The sequence below is a fragment of the Pinus tabuliformis genome, chromosome 4_2, assembly GCF_031772625.1.
Source record: "Pinus tabuliformis cultivar Carrire ecotype Pingquan chromosome 4_2, CPIR1, whole genome shotgun sequence".
Lineage (NCBI taxonomy): Eukaryota > Viridiplantae > Streptophyta > Pinopsida > Pinales > Pinaceae > Pinus > Pinus tabuliformis.
The window spans coordinates 271,198,993-271,209,599 of NC_142304.1; positions in this window are offsets into that span (position 1 = coordinate 271,198,993).

The window sequence follows — 10,607 nt, forward strand, 5'->3', positions numbered from 1 at the left end:
AAGAAATCATTAGGCAAGTGTATCTGAAAAAGTCTTGATGAGGTATTGCTTGATCTGAGCTAAGGAGAGATCTCACCGGTTGATGGAGAACTAGATCTAAGGAGAGATCGGGATCAAATGGTTTGAAATGAACTATCTTTATATGGTTGATTATGCGTATTTCTAGATCTGCATACTGACGCAATGTTATGTTCTGGGTATAACTGAAATCTGGTACAGCTGCAAGTTATGAAAAATTATTTTTAGATCTGTATGCAGGTTGTATTCGGTAAAACCGCGTGTATACGCGGGTTGCCTTCATTATAGTAGCGTATATCTTTTGGAGCTTGATTTTTGGGTTGCAGCTGGATCTGGCTGTTATTGCAGAGTTCTGTAGTCTGCTCTGTGTTCTGGTGACTGGGTTTGACAGGGTTTCAGTGGTTCAGTGATTCAAAGATTGATGATGCTTGTATTGGTTGTTTTATGATTTGTGAATGAATCATGATGTTGTGCTTCAGGAGTATCTAGTCTAAAAATTGATGAAAAGTGGTACCTGAAGGAAAGAAGATTGTAGGCCAGCACCTACGTACTAGTATCTTAGCTAGTACAAGAGCAAAGGGGGTTGGAGCTCCCTTCCAAGGAAGTTTGGAGAACGAGAGAAGGTTGAAGCCTTCTGCAGGTTGTAGCCTGCGTACTGGTATAAGGCTGCACCAGTACAAAAGATTGTAAACTGAAGTTCTTATTAAAGAAAGATAGAGACGACCTGCAGCAGGTGGTTTTCACCCACATTGGGTTTCCACCTTATATCATGGTGTTCATGTGTGTGGCTTTTGTGTGATGATCTATTCTGTTATACTGTTTACTCTTAATATGGTGAATAATGACCTGATGCACTTAACTGAAGATAAACTAACTGAATTATAAGTTTTCTGGTTATACGCTGTTTTCTTTAGACACAGTAGCATGTACACGCTGGTTCACTTAAATGAAGTAGCGTATATGTTTCTGAGCATTGAAAAAGTTTTATTGATCTGATAATACTGATTTCCCCCCCCCCCCCCCCCCCCTCTCAGTATTATTTCCAACAATTGGTATCAGAGCAGGTCCTTCAGAGAAGCTTGATCGCTTGAAGGTAGATCGTTCATCATGAGCAACTACGAGAGAGAAGAATCAATTAGGCCACCATTTTTTGATGGGACAAACTTCAATTATTGGAAGGTAAGAGTTACTGCCTATCTTCAATCTCTTGGTACAGAAGTCTGGGACATCGTAGAAACAGGCTACGCTTTTCCTTTAGCTACTCCTACAGATGCAGCTGAGAAAAAGAAGTATGAAACAAATGCTAAAGCAGTCAGTACCCTATTAGGATGTATATCCCAAACAGAATTCATGAAGGTAATGCACTACAAATCCGCAAAAGAGATATGGGACAAAATTGTCACGAGCTATGAAGGAGATGAACAGGTAAAGCGTGCTAAACTTCAAACTCTCAGGATTCAGTATGAGACTCTCAAGATGTATAATGATGAAAGTGTGGCTAACTATTTTCTTCGAGTAGATGAGATCGTTAATTGTATGAAAAATTTGGGTGAAGAAATAAAAGAGGCTATAGTGGTTGAAAAGGTTCTAAGATCATTGTCCCCCAAGTTTGAATCTAAAGTATCTGCAATAGAAGAAAAGGAAAATCTAAGAATTCTTATTATGTCTCAGCTACATGGAATTCTAACTGCCTATGAAATGAGAAAGGGAGGTCCATCAGACAGAAGAGAAGCCGCTTTCAAGGCATCAGGCAAAGAAGATTATTATGAAGCAAGCCACGTCCCAGAAGAAGAGGAAGAAGAATCAAATTTTGTCAGAAATCTTCAAATGGGTTCTGGAAGGTTCAGAGGTAAGTTACCTTTTAAATGCTTTGCTTGTGGAAGAGTAGGTCATTATGCTGCAAAATGTCCTTATAAGGATAAAGGAAAGGAACCTGCTAGATGGAACAAGAAATAGAGTGAAAATAAGAAAAGCTACTACACTCATGAAGATAGTGATGGTCTATCGAATAGTGATGAAGATGAACGAGGTAATGAATATAAGTTGTTAATGGCATTTGAAGATGATGATTATATGGATGCTATAGATGTGGATAATCTTTATGATGAAATTACTAGACTCAAGAGATGTATAGAAGAAAAGAATATGATCATTGATACTCTACAATTTCAAATTGATGAAAAGGAAAAACTTCTTGAAAAACTAGAAGGTGAAATTGTTGGTCTTAGAAAAGAGATTGAGAAAACAAAAGCTATTAATCTTAAATTTGTTAAAGGATCTGAAACCTTGGATGAGATTATCAATGTGCAGCGATCTCCTCTGATCAAGACAGGTCTTGGATATCATGGAGAAACATCTCAAGCCTCTACCTCTAAAAGTTATCTTGATGCAGCAAGGAAAAGTGAGCAAAGGCCAAATAAAAGTAATCAGGTGAATCAGGGACAATTTACCTCAAGAACAAATAAAGACCATCAAGAAATTTGGGGACAAACTGCCTTAAGGACAAACAGAAGCTACAATCAGCCACAGGTAAAATCTTCCCAATTTGCTCCAAGAATAAATAGAAGCTACAATCGGTTGGATGATAGATCTGATTATCGCAGAATTTTCTTTAATGGCCAATGCTTTTCTTGCCATAACTTCGGTCACAAAGCAGCTCAATGTGTTGCATACAAGACAATCATGACTAGAGAAGCTCAAAAGCAAGGGAGAATGACTGAAACCATTAAAAGGACTTATAACAACTTTTCGGTTCTTGAAAATGAAGTTGAATGCTCTATTTGTAATAACTTTGGTCATGAAGACTCTGAATGCAGGAGCAGGTTCCGGAAGACAATTCAGAAGGAGCAAAACTCAAATGTCAGAACATGGAGAATAAAGGAACCACAACCAGAAAGATGTGGGATAGCCTTTTATGCAGAAGGTCAAGAAAGTCTATGGTACATTGACAGCGGATGTTCGAAGCATATGACAGGGGACAAAGAAAAGCTTGAGTCATATATCGCATTAGAAAAGGGGAAGAAAGTTTCTTTTGGAAACGATATCTCTGCAGCCATAAAAGGAAAAGGTGTGGCTCCATTGAAAGAGAAGGTCAAAGCTGGAAATGTTTTGTATGTTGATGGATTGAAGCATAATCTTCTGAGTGTCAGTCAGATGTGCGATCAAGGAACAGAGGTAATATTTAGATCAAATGGATGTTGTGTTCGTGATCTTGATACAGGTAAAACAGTAATCAAAGGAAGAAGGACTCCAAATAATCTATACATATTTGAAGAAGGACCACAACAATGCTATTTGAGCAAGGATGATGAACACTGGCTATGGCATCGAAGGTTGGGGCATCTAAGCTTTTCACAAATAAGGAAAGCATGCAAATATCAGGCAGTTCGTGGTCTTCTAGATATCAAAATTCCAGACAACACTATATGCAAATCTTGTCAGTTTGGAAAGCAAACCAGAACTAACTTTCCAGAGAAGGAAGGATTAGCTAGCATGCCTCTTGAGCTAGTACATACAGATACATGTGGTCCATTCAGAAAAAGAACACCTCGAGGAGAATAATACTTGATATTATTCATTGACGATTTCTCCAGGTTTGTCTGGTTAGGACTTATGAAGCACAAAGATGAAGCATTCGAAAAATTCAAATCCTTCAAAGCCTTGGTTGAAAATGAATCAGGACACAAAATTAAGTGCCTCAGATCTGACAGAGGTGGGGAGTTTACCTCAAACGAATTTTTCGATTTCTGTGAAGAACATGGGATAAGAAGAGAATTCTCTACAACTAGAACTCCTCAGCAAAATGGGGTGGTGGAAAGAATGAACAGAACAATCCAACAAATGGCTCGTGCTATGCTTGATGAATCAGGTACTCCCGCAACTTTCTGGGGTGAAGCTGCACATGCTGCGGTTATTATTCTTAACAAAACAAATGTCCGAGTAAACAGCACTCAAACACCTCATGAGCTCTGGAGTGGTGAGACTCCTTCGGTGAAGCACTTCAAAATATTTGGGAGCAAATGTTATATTAAGAATACTGATGAGCAACTTGGCAAACTTGAACCAAGAGCAGATGAAGGCATTCTTCTTGGTTATTCTCCATATAGCAAAGCATACAAGTGCTACAATAAAAGACTTGGCAGAATTGTTGACAGCATTGATGTAGTGGTTGATGAGAAGGGATATATTCCTAGGCAAGTTCATCATGAAGACATTGAAGAAGATGAAGGCTACACTCAAAGGCAGAATGATGAAGAAGAAGAACCTCAAGAAGAACCAGAGGAGCAGGCAAGAATAGAAGAGAAGACTCCATCCAGATATGTTCAAAAGAATCATCCAGAATCTCAGATTGTGGGGCAGAAAGAAGCAGGAATACAAACAAGAAGAAGAATTGCAGAAGCCTCAAGCTATTTGGCATTACTCTCTTCCACTGAACCACAAATTGTGAAAGAGGCATGCAAAGATGAATGTTGGGTCAAAGCAATGGATGAAGAACTTGAGCAGATCGAAAATAACAACACTTGGGAACTGGTTCCTAGACCAAAAGATAAGAATGTCATAGGGACAAAATGGGTCTTCAAGAATAAATTGAATGAAAATGGAGAAGTAATCAGAAACAAGGCCAGATTTGTTTGTAAAGGGTATGCGCAGCAAGAAGGGATAAATTTTGAAGAGACCTTTGCTCCTGTAGCAAGACTTGAGGCCATCCGAATGTTCCTTGCTCTCTCAAGCTTTCAAAACTTCAAAGTATTTCAAATGGACGTGAAATCAGCCTTTCTGAATGGAGACTTAGAAGAAGAAGTATATATTGAGCAGCCAGATGGTTTCATTCTTGGGAATGATCCAAACCTTGTATGCAAATTAAAAAAGGCTCTCTATGGTCTCAAACAAGCTCCAAGGGCTTGGTACTATCGATTGGACAAATATCTTCACCAACAAGGCTTTTCAAAAGGATCAGCAGATAGCAATCTCTATATAAAAATTGAAAATAACAAATTGCTAATACTTGTTGTTTATGTAGATGATATTATCTTTGGTAACAATGAAGAGACTATGAGTCAAAACTTTGCCTTGGTTATGCAGAAAGAATTCGAAATGTCACTACTTGGAGAATTGACATACTTTCTTGGATTGCAAATCCAACAAAATGAAGGAGGCATATTCTTGTCTCAAACCAAGTACCTCAAGCAGATCTTGAAGAAGTATGGCATGGAAGATTGAAAGCCAGTATGTACACCCATGGTTACAGGATGCAGCCTCAGTGCAAATGATGAATCAGCAGCAGTTCATCAACCAACTTATAGATCCATGATTGGGAGTTTGCTTTATTTGACAGGTACCCGACCAGACATCATGCATGCAGTCGGAATAGTTGGGAGATTTCAGGAAAATCCAAAGGAGACTCATCTTCAGGCAGTGAAGAGAATCTTCAAATATCTTCAAGGGACACAAAATTATGGATTATGGTATCCTAGAGATACAGATCTCACACTTCATGCTTATACAGATGCATATTGGGCCGGAAGCGTGGATGACAGGAAGAGCACAAGTGGTGGTGCATTCTTTATGGGCTCCATATTAGTATCTTGGTTCAGCAAGAAACAGAGTTCGATTGCCTTATCTACAGCTGAAGCAGAATATGTGGCTGCGACATCTTGTTGCACACAACTTCTTTGGATGATGCAGACCTTGCAGGATTTTCAAATCACTTGCACTTCACCAGTCTCTATCTTATGTGATAATACAAGTGCAATCAGCATTTCAAAGAATCCAGTCATGCACTCAAAGACCAAGCACATACTAATCAAGTACCATTTTCTTCGAGAACAAGTGCTTGAGCAGAAGGTCAAGTTGGAGTATGTTCCTTCTAAGGAACAAGTTGCTGATATTCTCACAAAACCACTGCCCAGGGAAACTTTTGAATATCTCAGACAAAAGCTGGGAGTAGTTGATGCTTCATCCTGCTGTTGAAGCTTGTCTGTTCTACAGAAAATTTTGTATACGCAAGTTACGTAAGGGATATCCGCGTATATACACTGATTTATGCTGGGAAAGTCGCGTGTATGGTGTACGCGTGTTGCAGAAAGCATATCCGCGTGCATACGCTGTTTTCTGCAGGAGAAGTCGCGTATATGGAGTTCTGAACAACAAGGGCAGACTCCGGTCGGAGAAGGTCTGAGATGGGTATGCCAGAATTCTTCAGGCACAGGTTCAGGGGGAGCAGATGAAAGTCTCATAAAGCATTGTTGGCATTTAGATGCTTTTGGTTCTAGTACACCACTGTTGTTGGTTTCAGGAGAAGGAGCTCAGAAGGAAATCTTGGTTGCTGATCTAAAAGATGTGTATCAGATGCTTCTTGTGACTTTCATAAGTCTTGGTCTAGATTTGTTGTCTCTATGTCATGTATCTCTTCTGTGATATCTCTTTTATGGTGTCAAGGTCATGTAACGGCCTATGTTGGTTTCCCCACTATGCCTGGGATGAATGATGTAATATAATTGGTTGTTTCTGATGTATCCCCTCTTGGTTGGGAGTATGGATGTATGTATTGAGTCTTTTGGTAATAGGAAGGTCCCTTATGGTGTATAAGTCTTGGTTCCTTTGAAGAACATATTTTGCAGATCTTGCCTACAGTCAGAGGAAGCATGTTTCAGCACAGCCAAGCAAAGATATCAGCATGTACTCAGGGGGAGCACAACCCTTTGCCCTTGATGACAAAGGGGGAGAGTGATTTGATTTGGTGTTGTTGCCATCAAGTCCAAAGGGGGAGATTGTTGGCATTATGAGACAAGTGTTGTCCTTGATGGCAAATCACACTGATAACAAATCATAGTGCAGAAGGATAGCAACAAGGAATTGATGATCAGTCTACAAGTATGAAGAAAAATATATACACGCTGGTTCACTATATACCAAATCGCGTATAAAAGTAGGTTCACTATATACCAAGTCACGTATACGCAGGTTTGCTATATACCAAGTCGCGTGTACACGCTGGTTGGCTTCAGTAAAAGCGCGTGTATGTGGAAAACTTATCTTTGGTCCACGGCGGTTATTCCTTGGAAGTTGTGCCTATGGTTTTGGACCTTGGTGTCTCGACGGACGTGTTGATCCCTAGTTTTTGAAGATGATGGTATTGGATTTCTATGGTTTTGGCTCTTGGTATTGAACAAGGCCTAAGGCTATATAAGGAGAAGGAAATCATTAGGCAAGTGTATCTGAAAAAGTCTTGAATATCATCTGAAGTATTAGATCCAGTATGCAGGTTATTGGTTGATGAGGTATTGCTTGATCTGAGCTAAGGAGAGATCTCACCGGTTGATGGAGAACTAGATCTAAGGAGAGATCGGGATCAAATGGTTTGAAATGAACTATCTTTATATGGTTGATTATGCGTATTTCTAGATCTGCATATTGACGCAATGTTATGTTCTGGGTATAACTGAAATCTGGTACAGCTGCAAGTTATGAAAAATTATTTTTAGATCTGTACGTAGGTTGTCTTCGGTAAAATCGTGTGTATACGTGGGTTGCCTTCATTATAGTAGCGTATATCTTTTGGAGCTTGATTTTTGGGTTGCAGCTGGATCTGACTGTTATTGCAGAGTTCTGTAGTCTGCTCTGTGTTCTGGTGACTGGGTTTGACAGGGTTTCAGTGGTTCAGTGATTCAAAGATTGATGATGCTTGTATTGGTTGTTTTATGATTTGTGAATGAATCATGATGTTGTGCTTCAGGAGTATCCAGTCTGAAAATTGATGAAAAGTGGTACCTGAAGGAAAGAAGATTGTAGGCCAGCACCTACGTACTAGTATCTTAGCTAGTACAAGAGCAAAGGGGGTTGGAGCTCCCTTCCAAGGAAGTTTGGAGAACGAGAGAAGGTTGAAGCCTTCTGCAGGTTGTAGCCTACGTACTGGTATAAGGCTGCACCAGTACAAAAGATTGTAAACTGAAGTTCTTATTAAAGAAAGATAGAGACGACTTGCAGCAGGTGGTTTTCACCCACATTGGGTTTCCACCTTATATCCTGGTGTTCATGTGTGTGGCTTTTGTGTGATGATCTGTTCTATTATACTGTTTACTCTTAATATGGTGAATAATGACCTGATGCAATTAACTGAAGATAAACTAACTGAATTATAAGTTTTCTGGTTATACGCTGTTTTCTTTAGACACAGTAGCGTGTACACGCTGGTTCACTTAACTGAAGTAGCGTATATGTTTCTGAGCATTGAAAAAGTTTTATTGATCTGATAATACTGATTCACCCCCCCCCCTCTCAGTATTATTTCCAACAGATGAAAGCGAAGAGGTGCATTTCGCTATCATGGGAAGGCCAAAGGTAATTTTAACCTCCACAAATTTAAATGATTTGCCTGAAGAAATTCAATCTGTGTTAAATAGTTACATGGATATCATTGTGGATGAATTGCCGAATGAATTACCATCGATTAGAAGTATAAGTCACCATATTGACTTAATACCAGGAGCAAGTCTACCTAATAAAGCTGCATATAGATTAAATCCTCAGGAAAATGCAGAAGTTGCAAGACAGGTTCAAGAGCTGATGGACAAGGGGCTGATTCGAGAAAGTCTGAGTCCGTGTGCTGTGCCCACGGTGCTTAGTCCGAAAAAGGGAGGAGAATGGCGCATGTGCACCGATTCCAGAGCTATCAACAAGATAACAGTCAGGTATAGATTTCCTTTGCCTAGGATGGATGATTTAATGGATTGTTTAAGTGGATCCAGGTACTTTACTAAGATAGATCTGAAAAGCGGGTATCATCAGATCAGAATTCGAGAAGGCGATGAGTGGAAAACATCTTTCAAAACCAACAGTGGATTGTATGAGTGGTTAGTGATGCCTTTTGGGCTCACTAATGCGCCCAGCACATTCATGAGACTAATGAACGAGGTTCTGAAAGAATATATCGATAAATTTGTTGTTGTTTACCTTGATGATATTCTAGTTTTCAGCAAAAGTAAAGTGGAGCATTTGGAACACTTGAAGTTAGTTTTGAAAACTCTGCAGAAAGAGAAACTACTAATCAATCTGAAGAAATGTAGTTTCATGAAAGAGGAGCTGGTATATTTGGGATTTTTGATTTCTAGAGACGGTTTGAAAATGGATCCAGAGAAGGTACAAGCAATCAGAAACTGGCCTACTCCCAGGAGTGTATTCGAGGTAAGAAGTTTCCATGGACTTGCTAGTTTCTACCGAAAATTTATAAAGGGATTTAGTCAAGTTTGTGCACCAATCCTTGAGACAATCAAGGAGGTCAATCAGCAATTTCGATGGATAGAAGCAGCTGATAGGAATTTTAATTTGTTGAAAAGAAAGATAACAGAAAAGCCTATTCTAGCCTTATCAAATTTCGAGAAAGTCTTTCAAGTGGAAACCGATGCAAGTGGAGAAGCAGTTGGTGCGGTGCTAAGCCAAGAGCAAAGGCCGATAGCATATTTCAGCGAGAAGTTAAATGATGCAAAGAAAAAATATTCTTCTTATGATAAAAAATTTTATGCTATTGTGCAGGCATTGAAAAAGTGGAGGCATTACTTGCTACCGAAGGAGTTCATCTTATATTCAGACAACCATGCTTTGCAGTTTATTAATAATCAGCCAAAGCTAAATCAGAAGCACGCCAAGTGGGTGGAATTTCTGCAAAGTTTCACTTTTGTAATAAAGCATAAAAGTGGTAAGTCTAACAAAGTGGCGGATGCATTGAGCAGAGTAAGTTTTCTTTTGCAAGAATTTAAAGTGGGTGTTGTAGGTTTTTATGAAATGATAGAAATGTACAAGGATGATGAGGATTTTAAAGACATCTACACAACAGTGCAGAATCCAGTGAGCCATAACAGAAGTCAATGGATGGATTACCTTATTCAAGGAGGCTTGTTATTTAAAAGCAACAAATTATGCATTCCTAAATGTTCCATGAGAGATAACATCATTAAAGAGAAGCACAGTGGAGGATTTTCTGGTCATTTTGGACAAGAAAAAACTTTCGCTCAGGTGAATGCTTTTTATTATTGGCCTAAAATGAAAACTGATGTTAAAAAGTTTGTTGAGAAATGCAGGGTATGTCAGTATGCCAAAGGAAGGAGTCAAAATACTGGTCTATATCAGCCATTGCCCATACCAGATCGACCATGGGATGCAGTGAGTATGGACTTTGTTCTGGGTTTACCAAAAACTCAGAGAGGAAACGATTCTATTTATGTTGTTGTAGACAGATTTTCTAAAATGGCTCATTTTATTGCTTGTAAGAAGACTAATGATGCCACACACATAGCAAATTTATTCTTTTCAGAGATTGTAAGATTGCATGGTTTGCCTGTAAGTATTGTATCAGATCGAGACACTAAATTTGTAGGGCATTTCTGGAGGACACTTTGGAAGAAACTGGGAACTAAGCTCAGTTTTAGTTCAGCTTACCATCCTCAGACGGATGGACAAACTGAAGTTGTAAACAGAAGCTTGGGGAATATATTAAGAAGTTTGGTACATCAGAATCCCAAACAGTGGGATTTGGCATTAGCTCAAGCTGAATTTTCTTACAATGACACACCAAACCGAAGCACTGGAATGAG